Raw genomic sequence first — 13,308 nt, 5'->3', positions numbered from 1 at the left:
TTTTCTCCCAAAGAAAAATAGATGTTCACATCCCCTGAGTAATGGAAGATTATGCTGTCTTTATGTGATGGTTTACAAATTTTATCTTATAGTTTGATATTGCAAATTTGAAGCACCTACATGAGTTCAAAAGAGAAAGGTAAAGATTTGGCACTATTGTGTTCACAGCTCTTCTCTTAGGAGTCCATAGTGCAGCAATGAGAGCTCTGAGAACATTATGGCTGAATAAATTATCACCCAGGTGGGTTATGTTGATTTGCTCCCCTAGTAAAGATTTTTCCCAGGAAGATTTGATAACAATTGTGAGCTGTGGGGTTTGATTTTTTGTTTGTTTCTTTCTTTCTTTTTTGGTTTGTTTTGGTTTGGTTTTGGATTTTTGTTTTTGTTTTTTAAGAAATGTCAATTAAATATAATTTGAAAAACAGAGAACTCTCTCCCCAAAATTTTAACTGGCAGTTTCATAATCTTTTCTGTACTGGGGTAAATATAAAGGAACAACAGAGAGTCCTGACTGTGATGGTAAGAACGATGACATAAGTACATCAGTTAGAGTAGTCCTTGAGGAATTTCAAAAACTATTGTTGACACAATTCCTTATTCACAATAAGGAAACAGGAAGAGAGATTGCCTACCAGAAATTTAGATCACAAGTTCTGTGGGACATGAACTTTACCTGTTTGAATGTCCAGCCCCTTGCATCACACATGCCTCAGTGATGACAGAAATCCCTTGCAAATCATCCTGTAAAAAAAATCAGTTAATACAAGACATTTAGTTTAGTGGATTCAGGACCAGCACAGTCACAACACACATACAGTGCCTAAATTAACATAAATACAATATCTAAATCTAAAATCAATTTTTGAAAGCATTAAAAAACTGTTTGATTGGATCAGCATGATTAGCTTGGTAAAAGAAAAAGGAAATGTATGGCAACTCCAAGTTCATCCCTGGAGTCAGAAAGACAGCAATTTCCGCTATGAGTTTTTGAAGTATACATTTTGATGTCTGGTTGCTGGGAATAATGGAAGGTGAAAGATGACTCAGCTCCAGACAACTAGTCGATTCTTAGGTTATATGGGGGTCAGCTGAAATAATGAGCTGTAAGATCAGAAAATTGAGGTTTGTCCGACAAGGCAAAGGACCAATTTTCAGTATAATGGGAGAATACAAACGTCTGTACAGATGATAACACTGTAACAGTTTGATAGTGAGGAACAGCAGTTCAACATATTGAAACTAGCATTTACAAGCTTACAGGTACTTTAATTGCAATAATTAGATGCATTCCCATCTAAACCAAATCAGAAAAGGTGCTCTAACATAAGGTGCTCTGAAGTTCAGCCAAAGTCATTGAATCATGGCAGAGCTGTTATCCTAAAGTTCTTCCTTGGACAGTTCTTCCTGTAGGCTCCAAATAGGTCCCTTTAAAACCATCTCTTTTCACCAATACATCACTTTACCACAGACAATTCTCTGAGAGCAAGTCAATTCAAGCAGAACACTCTCTTGGAGCCCAGACTCATCCGTGCTGGAGAGCCGGTAAGCAGAACCAGGTCATCAGTTTTTCTCTTTTTCTATGGTGAGATAGGTCTGCTTTTACCACTTGAGCTGTGACAGCAGCCATCCTTGCTTGATATTCTCTTCCCTCTCCAATATGCTCTCCCAAACGGTCAGTCTTTCCCTAACCTTTTATATGATCATTTTCTTTTGATCCTGGCTTTGGTGAATAATCAGGCATGATGCCCTGTTTTGTTTGAAATGATGGACCTTTCCAGCACTTTAACGTTCTATTGAATTTCTTTAGTGCCTTCTGGTTGATCTACCTGCATTTCACATAGTCTGCAATCATATCCCAGTTTCTTGTTATTTGTGTCTGAGATTTGAGAAGTTTCCTTTCATGGTTTTATCATCTTCTACTTTATTTCAGTAAATTTTTGCATGTTTATGCCATATTTGCATTTATGCCATGCTATAATTGTAGAATGAAGTCAAAGCATGAATATAGCTATCACCTGTGATAAAATGTTTTAAACTAGTAACAGAAATCTACAAAAAAGAAACACCAAAAGATACCAAACAAGAGGATTTTCTCTACTCTGACTCCCACACTCTGGGATTTGACAAGGAAAAATATTGTGGGTGGTCTTTCAACATCCATGAGAAACTCCAAATGTGGGATATTAAGAATAACATCGATAGAGGGTTTTGCTGTGGTATTACATTGCTATGGTAACAAAACTGGTTACAGACCTAATTTGGAGGACATTTCTTTGTTCTGAGAAAGCTTTCACTTCTTCTACTTGTCTTCCCAGCTCTTTGAAATACGTCATGTAGTGCTTCTAATGAAAGACAATTCCAATAAGTTAAAGAAACCTTTCAGTAGTAGTTTATGAAATTGAAATGGGAGGTCATATTTAGCCATTAGACTTGAAGAATAATTTAAAAAATTAATTAATGACTTAAACACAGAAGGAGTTACCCTGCACTTCAGAGGGCACTTATATGCCACACGAAACAATTGTCACAATGCTGAAACTAGAACAACTGCAACTGTAAAAGACAGGTATTTCAACAAATTAGCCTAGATAAGCATAAGAACAGGTTATGGCATGAGCTTTACCACTACTTGAAAGCTTTTTATTCAAACAGAATGGTTTTGTAAGACATAGGCTTTATGTAGCACAGTGACAAGGTCATCACCTCAAAACTGAGTGAAATTTTATTATGGCTCTATGAAGATAGAAGATTTTTAAGGTTTATTATTAGCTGTCTAATCTTCTGAAATATTTTATAATTTACCAACTATAACAGGAAAGAACTCACTATGCCTGTTTCCTCAGCCTTTACCTACTGTAGCAATAAAACAAAGAGTTGGAGATCAGTGTCCCAAGAAAACAAAGAGAACATATGTTATTCTTAAAAAACAAAAAACAAAAAACANTTATCATAGTCAGGTAGGAGCAGATGCTCTGTGAATACTAAACTGGCAAGACTGAAAATGCAACCCTTATGTTATTAATGGATTTATTCTTTATTTGTTTAAGAACAAAAGATTCTGTCTCACAAATAAGCATTCTTTTTTTTCTCCCAAAGAAAAATAGATGTTCACATCCCCTGAGTAATGGAAGATTATGCTGTCTTTATGTGATGGTTTACAAATTTTATCTTATAGTTTGATATTGCAAATTTGAAGCACCTACATGAGTTCAAAAGAGAAAGGTAAAGATTTGGCACTATTGTGTTCACAGCTCTTCTCTTAGGAGTCCATAGTGCAGCAATGAGAGCTCTGAGAACATTATGGCTGAATAAATTATCACCCAAGTGGGTTATGTTGATTTGCTCCCCTAGTAGAGATTTTTCCCAGGAAGATTTGATAACAATTGTGAGTTGTGGGGTTTGATTTTTTGTTTGTTTCTTTCTTTCTTTTTTGGTTTGTTTTGGTTTGGTTTTGGATTTTTGTTTTTGTTTTTTAAGAAATGTCAATTAAATATAATTTGAAAAACAGAGAACTCCCTTCCCACAATTTTAACTGGCAGTTTCATAATCTTTTCTGTGCTGGGGTAAATATAAAGGAACAACAGAGAGTCGTGACTGTGATGGTAAGAAATATGACATAAGTACATCAGTTAGAGTAGTCCTTGAGGAATTTCAAAAACTATTGTTGGCACAATTCCTTATTCACCATAAGGAAACAGGAAGAGAGATTGCCTACCAGAAATTTAGATCACAAGTTCTGTGGGACATGAACTTTACCTGTTTGAATGTCCAGCCCCTTGCATCACACATGCCTCAGTGATGACAGAAATCCCTTGCAAATCATCCTGTAAAAAAATCAGTTAATACAAGACATTTAGTTTAGTGGATTCAGGACCAGCACAGTCACAACACACATACAGTGCCTAAATTAACATAAATACAATATCCAAATCTAAAATCAATTTTTGAAAGCATTAAAAAACAGTTTGTTTGATTGGATCAGCATGATTAGCTTGGTAAAAGAAAAAGGAAATGTATGGCAACTCCAAGTTCATCCCTGGAGTCAGAAAGACAGCAATTTCCGCTATGAGTTTTTGAAGTATACATTTTGATGTCTGGTTGCTGGGAATAATGGAAGGTGAAAGATGACTCAGCTCCAGACAACTAGTCGATTCTTAGGTTATATGGGGGTCAGCTGAAATAATGAGCTGTAAGATCAGAAAATTGAGGTTTGTCCGACAAGGCAAAGGACCAATTTTCAGTATAATGGAAGAATACAAACGTCTGTACAGATGATAACACTGTAACAGTTTGATAGTGAGGAACAGCAGTTCAACATATTGAAACTAGCATTTACAAGCTTACAGGTACTTTAATTGCAATAATTAGATGCATTCCCATCTAAACCAAATCAGAAAAGGTGCTCTAACATAAGGTGCTCTGAAGTTCAGCCAAAGTCATTGAATCATGGCAGAGCTGTTATCCTAAAGTTCTTCCTTGGACAGTTCTTCCTGTAGGCTCCAAATAGGTCCCTTTAAAACCATCTCTTTTCACCAATACATCACTTTACCACAGACAATTCTCTGAGAGCAAGTCAATTCAAGTAGAACACTCTCTTGGAGCCCAGCCTCATCCGTGCTGGAGAGCCAGTAAGCAGAACCAGGTCATCAGTTTTTCTCTTTTTCTATGGTGAGATAGGTCTGCTTTTACCACTTGAGCTGTGACAGCAGCCAGCCTTGCTTGATATTCTCTTCCCTTTCCAATATGCTCTCCCAAACGGTCAGTCTTTCCCTAACCTTTTATATGATCATTTTCTTTTGATCCTGGCTTTGGTGAATAACCAGGCATGATGCCCTGTTTTGTTTGAAATGATGGACCTTTCCAGCACTTTAGCGTTCTATTGAATTTCTTTAGTGCCTTCTGGTTGATCTACCTGCATTTCACATAGTCTGCAATCATATCCCAGTTTCTTGTTATTTGTGTCTGAGATTTGAGAAGTTTCCTTTCATGGTTTTATCATCTTCTACTTTATTTCAGTAAATTTTTGCATGTTTATGCCAGCTATAATTGTAGAATGAAGTCAAAGCATGAATATAGCTATCACCTGTGATAAAATGTTTTAAACTAGTAACAGAAATCTACAAAAAAGAAACACCAAAAGATACCAAACAAGAGGATTTTCTCTACTCTGACTCCCACACTCTGGGATTTGACAAGGAAAAATATTGTGGGTGGTCTTTCAACATCCGTGAGAAACTCCAAATGTGGGATATTAAGAATAATATCGATAGAGAGTTTTGCTGTGGTATTACATTGCTATGGTAACAAAACTGGTTACAGACCTAATTTGGAGGACATTTCTTTGTTCTGAGAAAGCTTTCACTTCTTCTACTTGTCTTCCCAGCTCTTTGAAATACGTTATGTAGTGCTTCTAATGAAAGACAATTCCAATAAGTCAAAGAAACCTTTCAGTAGTAGTTTATGAAATTGAAACGGGAGGTCATATTTAGCCATTAGACTTGAAGAATAATTTAAAAAATTAATTAATGACTTAAACACAGAAGGAGTTACCCTGCACTTCAGGGGGCACTTATATGCCACACGAAACAATTGTCACAATGCTGAAACTAGAACAACTGCAACTGTAAAAGACAGGTATTTCAACAAATTAGCCTAGATAAGCATAAGAACAGGTTATGGCATGAGCTTTACCACTACTTGAAATCTTTTTATTCAAACAGAATGGTTTTGTAAGACATAGGCTTTATGTAGCACAGTGACAAGGTCATCACCCCAAAACTGAGTGAAATTTTATTATGGCTCTATGAAGATAGAAGATTTTTAAGGTTTATTATTAGCTGTCTAATCTTCTGAAATATTTTATAATTTACCAACTATAACAGGAAAGAACTCACTATGCCTGTTTAGAAATAGTTGACTGTTTCCTCAGCCTTTGCCTATTGTAGCAATAAAACGAAGAGTTGGAGATCAGTGTCCCAAGAAAACAAAAAGAACATACGTTATTCTTAAAAAAACAAACAAACAAACAAACAAAAAAATAGGAAAAAAAAAAGAAAGAAAAAAAAAAAAGAAAGAATCTAAAATAAATAAATTAATTCATTAAAACCTCTCTCCTTGCTTGCAGAAGGAAAAGAACACAGAGAGGGCCTATTTTTCTCCGAGATAACATCACCATGAACTTGTACTGAGAGAACACATAAGACCCCACCTGAACAGATTGCTTCCCAACACAAACAGCTAATTCTGCTACTGCTTCTCCTAACAACTGCAATTCACTTGCTGGAGCATACACACTTCATTCACTAGTAAACTCAGAAGTGTTCCTAGACTAAGGGTAGCATGTGAATTTTTACAGTTGTAAAATGAGATGCTTATGTTTCCCCTTACCTGAGGGCAGCTCAGCAAAGACACCTGGAAACAATCTCCTGTGTCAAATACCTTTCAGCAGATAAAAGTATTTTTTAAGTCTATATGCCTTATCTGAACAGGCAAGCAAAGTAAATATAATTCCGCAGATTAAACCCTCCAGTGATTTTTATTCTGGATGCAGAAGCTGGTTTGGATAAAGGAAAGAGAGGAGAAATATCAAAGGGAAAAAACAGAACAGGAAGGCAAGGATAAGAGGAGAGGAGAGCTGGCAACCCATGCATAGGAAAAAAAACCAAAATCCAGGCTTCAAAACTGATTCAAACAGCTTGATATCACCAGCAACAGACACCAGTTTATGCGAGGATGGCTCTGTCACTCAAAACTCCTCATCTTTTTTGCTAGAATTATGTGAGGGGAGACGTAGTTTGCTAGGGAGAGGGAATGGGGAGGGCTAGTGTGCTAGTGGTGTCCTACTACAACCTTATTGAACAGTATGCTCTATATGAGCCTGGGTTACCATACAACTGATGGTAGTAACCCAGGCAGGTCCCTGCTTGGGGCAAGAAGCAAGTTGGTGGGTGTTTCTGCAATCATGATCATCACGTCACCCTGGGACCACCCTGCTTGTCTCAGCCCAGGCTCCTCCGGCAGCAGAAATACCAGGATCCCTGACTTGCTGCTACCCTTTCCCTGAATGCCTTTCTCCCCATGTTTCTCAGGCTTATGGTTTACAATCCCACTAGTAGGATGGCAGCTCAGGGAGAGACAATTCAAGCACGAGCAGCAGTAGTGTGATGGGCATAGGAAAAAAGCAGGACAGGCAAAGCAGAGGTCAGCTCCCACTGCCAGCACGTACTTCTCTGTCTACTTTATACACGATCTTTTGCTGTTTAGAGCAACCACCACAACCATCACATCTTTTCTGCAACAACAGCAACTAGCTGTGAAGATCTGGAGAAAGGTTCCATGTTACATACAGAGTTCATCAAGACGTCTAGAAAACAGCTTTCTTAGAAAAATCAGAGGTTTCTGATATTTTCTAAAACTACATATCAGCTTTCTTACCTGCTGCTGATTCTCCTCAAAGTTGTGAGACATCATCTCCTTCTTTGTGCTATAGAAAATCAAAGCTTCATTGACATTGACGTTGTCTCAGTAACACAGTCAACCAGTCTTAGCAGCACTAGATCACCCTTTTCTTATGGCCCATCTGATGCTACCTTCTTCAGTTTGCAAGATAAGATCTACACTGAGAAGGAAGAGGAAGGCCCTAGAAGTGTATCAAGACTCATAGTGCCTTCAACCAGTCTTTGTCCCCACATTTGTATCAGGGCAGCATTTCCTACTGTTTTTCAATCTAGAACTAAAACAGGGATGCATAGAGTTGTCTCAGCTATCAACCAGCACTACGTACTGTTCTTGCCATTGCCTGATAATTTATGAATAGACTAAATCTGTTAAATGTATAAATAGGCTGTCACTGCCATATACTTGTGCAGTGAGCTTTAACCACTTGAGTTTTTGGTAGTTCTGCCTGTCTGCCACCTTGCCTCCCTACACCCCATTCTCAGGTTGCACTTGCTTCTCCCAGAAAGAAAGCAAACAAACAGCTAAACCCCACAACTATTGTTAATGAAAGAATAGACACCATTTAATAAATCTCACAGTCTTTGGGGTTATCTGGCTTTTTATTGCAATCAGCTTACTTTGAGAAAATTCAGTACCCTACCCATCTTGGTGTTGTCTCCCCCTGCCTCCCAAGTACTGCCTAAGGAAACCCAGAGATCTCACATGGCAGCCTGCAGTTTTTCTGCTGTAAAAAGTTCACTTTCCCTTTTACACTACTGTCATGTGTGCTAGAATGAGTGGCTAGAAATCTTCTCAGAGAAGTACCCTTCACATCATCCTGTCTGTAGGTCTGGCCCTTTCCTTGTAAATAAAGTTGAGAAATCCCATCCAATTCAATCCAGTTAAATTTTTAATTAGGTCCCTGCACCCCAAAGAACTTCTTGGTTTTTTTTTTACCCCTGCTCTATCAGTTGTTACACTAGAGAAATTATCTTCTTGTCCTACAAATTTTATTTCGTAGCTGCAAGAAAACCCCTACTATGCTTATATGTACAAACAAGCAGAAAGTGAGTTGGCATATATGAGGCTGATTGGTTCATTATCAGTGATCACAGAAGGCAGTGAAGGCACCTTGGCTGGTCACTCTCATTACAGCCATCAGACAAGCAGGTACTGTGTGGGCTCACAGTGCACAGATAGTTATGGAAATGAAACACTCTGCCAAAGGCTTCAACCTGCTGTCGGCTCTGGTAAGATAAAACATAACTATAATTAGATTTTCAGTGGCACTGTCTAATTAACTCTCAAACTACCATACTTCTCAAGCAGAAAGGGTATCTGATTTTAACAATGTCAGCACCCAGAAGGGTGTGAAATGCAACACTGTTTTAAGGATCAAGTAGGAGATGAATATGCCTTTCATGTATATTATCAAATGCTCATGACAGCTTTTCATTGTGATAGAAATATTTACAGCAGAATTAACTCACATGGTTTATGAAGTGAAATCTGCCACTAAGTACTGGCAAGTATTCTCTGCAACTTCAAAGGATCTAGTAAGGTCAGAGAGACAGGGGGAATGGGCTTTCCTTAGTCACAGATCATTAGGATTGTACAATTCCTCCTTGCAGATGTGATTTCACCATGACGCTGCCTCTCCAGGCCACTGCTAGGGTGTAGGACGCTTTGTTTAGGTGCACTGTAACTCAGGTTGTTGCTTGAGAATTTTCAGTCTGTCACAGGAGATGCAGATCAGTGGGAAACCAGATGTTCTGACAGCTTCTGTCTGCAAGTGTGTTTGTTTCTCAGCAGAAGGACCCACACCTCAGGTCCCCCTTCTTACAAGTCTGGCTTCTTTCAACTTGAACCAAGTGGAGAAAAAGAGCGTAGGGTGCTGTCAGCCTATCTTTCTGGCTGTTTGTCTCCAAGTCTGTAAAGATGTTCTATCCAGTATATATTAGAGCATTCATGTGACAGATATTTTTTTTTTGTGTATGTCTGACATGAAGCAGACACTACAGCCTTCATATGAATAGAAAAGAATGCCAATTTCTTTTCTTTAGAAATGTTACAAAAGCCTCTATTACTTTCATATCATGGATAGATTAGTACAGAATTTTAAACCATTTTCATTGGATTCTACACTGTTAAAATCGAGGAATTATCACACCATTTTTCCAAACTGTTTGAAGAGACAGTTTTGATTGAGATGAGGGAATGGGACACAATAGTGCATTCTTGCCATTTACGTCAGAGAACACATAATAAGATGCAAGACTAATTCTACGTAAAAATGCAGAAACATTTTTCAATAGAAAAACTTTAGGAAGTCTGAGATTTAACTGCCTTGTACTAGACCATTCACGTCACCACAAACTGTAAAACAAGCATGCTGTTAGTGTTTTAACTCTATTTCTTTTCAAAAGCCTTGTAAAGTTTGGTGGAAATGCAATTTCCCTATTAAGTGTCTTCTTACTGTCATTTTTACTTGGCAACAGAAAAAGATGCAGAAATTGTGAAAGTGATCTGACTAGTGGCAAAGAGTTCTTACAGAAAAAGCTTAATACATTGTTCTTCTAACGTATATCAAAGAGAAACCAAAGAGTAATTTTAAGTATTCAATATATAATTCTCCAGTAAGTAAATGCAAAAGAATTTAGAATACTAGAATTTTTAAAGAGTTCTTCAGTCTAGTGAAGAAGAAATACAAGGAATAAATTAATTTCAATAGCAATTATTAAAGTGAATTTTCAGTGAAGCTGATGAGGAATTTAATTGAATGACTAATCAAACAGTGTAATAAGGAGAGCAGCAGATCTGGCATCTCTTAGTATTTTTACATCAAATGATATGCCCTTCTTGGAAGCCTGTTGGCTAAACAAGTTGTTTTGCTGAGCTCAAGAGCTCAAGTTTAGAACCCAAAATGCTCAGGAACGCAGAACCTATTTTTATTTTTGTGTGAAAAAAACCTAAAAACCAGACAGCTCAGACTTCACTAATTTTATTTCTGTTTGTATGGTCCGCTTATGGGCCATACAAGTACATACTGAACTAAGAGCAGGTTCCTGTGTCCTTGTTCTTAACAATCAGCTCAGAGGAAATAAAACTTTCTCTCTTCTACAAGGCAGCATTTGCATCTCTTAGAGATGTGCCGAGGTTTTTGTAACTACAGCTATCTCCAGCCTGTTGTTTGATGGTAACTACCTGTAGAATCAAAAGGACAGATCATATAATCAAGTAAGTGTTTAGATACAAACATGACATCTATTCATGCAAAACAAAGCAGTCAGATGGCAATTAATCTTCCCAGACTTCAGACTCATGTGTTCGGATTAATTTTGAGCTAGTAAGCCTTTGCAAGTTTAAACAAATACTCAGAGTGATATGGACCTGGCAACAGTACCTATCTTATTTAGAAGAAACCAAATATGCCTTCCAGCTGGTGGTGAAGAAGAAGGAAGGTTTATTACTTGTCTTACTCTGAACTTTTACCACTGGTGTTATAACAAAGGTTAGATGAGGACAGAAGTATCCTTTTAAATTCATCATAAAATTACTGTAGATTATAAAATTCCTATGACACAGTATTAGGAGGTTTCTTTCTTTGTGAAGAAAAGCAAATTAAAATATTTTCAAATCACTTGCCATAAAATTAGAGGAAGGTCTCCATCAGCTCAGGCTATTTGAAACTAAATGTTCATCTGTAGCTGCAGTTCATGTGATAATATCTGTAATTTTTTGCATTCATGTTTATACTGATTTCAGCAAGATGACGAAAACTCAAGAAACAAATTGTCTTTATAAAACAAATTAACTATATAGCTTTTTTATTTTTTTATAAGCACTAATTCCTTATAACCTGAATCCTTATGAATGACGAAAATAAGGACATCCTAGATGCCAGAAAGTACCTCTTTTGGGCAGGTATCTGAGCTTTTCTCCTCAATAAATTGAATGCATCACACAAAGAGTTTACAGTTGTTTAGTTACATTTTCCAATAATAAGAAGAAAGCAGTGAGGAGATTACCCCAGGGAACCCCCCCCTACCCTATTCCGGTTTCAGGCTGGTTTCCCCCCCAGATCTGCTGTGTGAATCAGTTTCCTTAATGATGTGGGTCAGCTCATATGCATTTGTTATTTCCACAGAGCCAGGAAGCTGAGAGAGCAAGGTTCAACTCCCAGCAGTACAGGTTTGTTATTGATGGTCCTGACTGTGGTGAAGCGAAGGCAGAGCTATTTATGGCTTGATATTCTTTTCCAGCAATATCTGTGTCTTTTCAATATTATTGTGTTATTAAAGCTCATCAAGAGTTTTTAGTCAGTGCAAGTGATGTAGTGTGGCTGGTTAAAATAGGAAATTGGCCTAAAGTAACTGAATTACTGCTTTTATTAATGTGGGCATGTAGAACTGCTTTTGGACTATTAGGGTACATTCTGTCAAGCCCAGGCACAAAGGATAGTCTGCTTTTAACTCACTAAATCCAGATCAGACATTTCAGAATCAGCTTTTCACACCCTGAATAGTATGTTTTCGAGAAGTTTTCTTTCCACCTGTACATTCAGTATTTTAATTTCTTCCATCTCATTTTGGGGGAAAATATGAGTCTTTAAAGACTCTGCAAATACCTTTGGGGTGGAAATTCTGGATATTTAAATAGCTCTTACAACTGAAATTATTTTACCATGTACTCCATTGTCCAGTTTCATGCTTGAAATGGTACTTATTCTGAGTGCCATTTGCACCTAAATAAAAGAGAAGGCAGAAAATTGAATCAAATATGATCAAAGGCTGATAAAACTAGGAACATCTATTGTACAGAAAAGTAGATATGACATTAGTTCAGAAGTATATAAAAGAGGTGGTTAGTTACAGATTATGACCACTGCAATTAGTCACTGCAGGCAGAACAAAGCCATGAAGTGAAGTTCCTGGTCAGAGTGCTGAAGTTAAACATTATGAAGGAAACTCTACCTACTGTAAAGCAATGGAGCTGTCAAGTCTATTGCAGACTCATAACTTTTGAAGATATTTTAAGCTGGTACAGACAACCAAAGGTAGATGAAGAATAATTAAATTAACACCACATCCCCCCAAGACTCACACATAAAATAGGAGGAAAGAATAAGTCATCTATTTGCAACTTCAGAATGGCAGACACAAGGGGAAACACATAGAAAAAAAAAAAATCTTCCCCAAAACGAGAAAAAAATCCCAAACAACCAACAAATCCACTCAAATCCACTTATATAACTAAATTACTTTCCTAAAACAACAACAATGAAAGAGAAAACAGAAGTAACACATTACTCACATTGTTTACTGAACACAGGTCATGGTTTAGGAACGGTACTCCCAGTATAGTGCTCCCACTGAGACTCTCCAAACTATGTGTTTTGAAATTGTAAAAGGATTAAACTCAGCAGTTTGAAAAAATTCTCAAAAAACAAGAAGAAAAAGAATTAAAGAACAAAACACAACTGTTAGCATTAATAATTGGAAGTGTAAAGTGGGAAGAGGCAGAAAAGAGAGGCTATTCTAATGCAACATTTGAGACATTGTTTGGAATGAGTGGTTCTAGAGAACAGGAAGTGTGCTAAACTAAAAATACTGCTTTAAGAAGTGACAGCATTCAAGAACTTTACATGTCATCATAAACATGACTTACAGACCTTCATAAAGACAGGAAAGTTGCACTAAAGATGGCCTAGACAGGTCCTATCAGTGTTTAAACCTCTAACAGAGGCAAGAGGTAAACATTTGTAAGAGAGAATATGTTAGTAAAGCTAAATACATAAATAACATATAAAGAAAACCCCAGGAAATAAATAATATGACTACATTACTCTGAATCTACTTGACTTACTGAGGC

Source organism: Empidonax traillii, unplaced genomic scaffold (genome assembly GCF_003031625.1).
Source record: "Empidonax traillii isolate 1590-97213 ecotype Southwest subspecies unplaced genomic scaffold, ASM303162v1 scaffold396:size1303734, whole genome shotgun sequence".
NCBI classification, from domain to species: Eukaryota; Metazoa; Chordata; class Aves; order Passeriformes; family Tyrannidae; genus Empidonax; species Empidonax traillii.
This window is presented reverse-complemented; position numbering follows the sequence as displayed.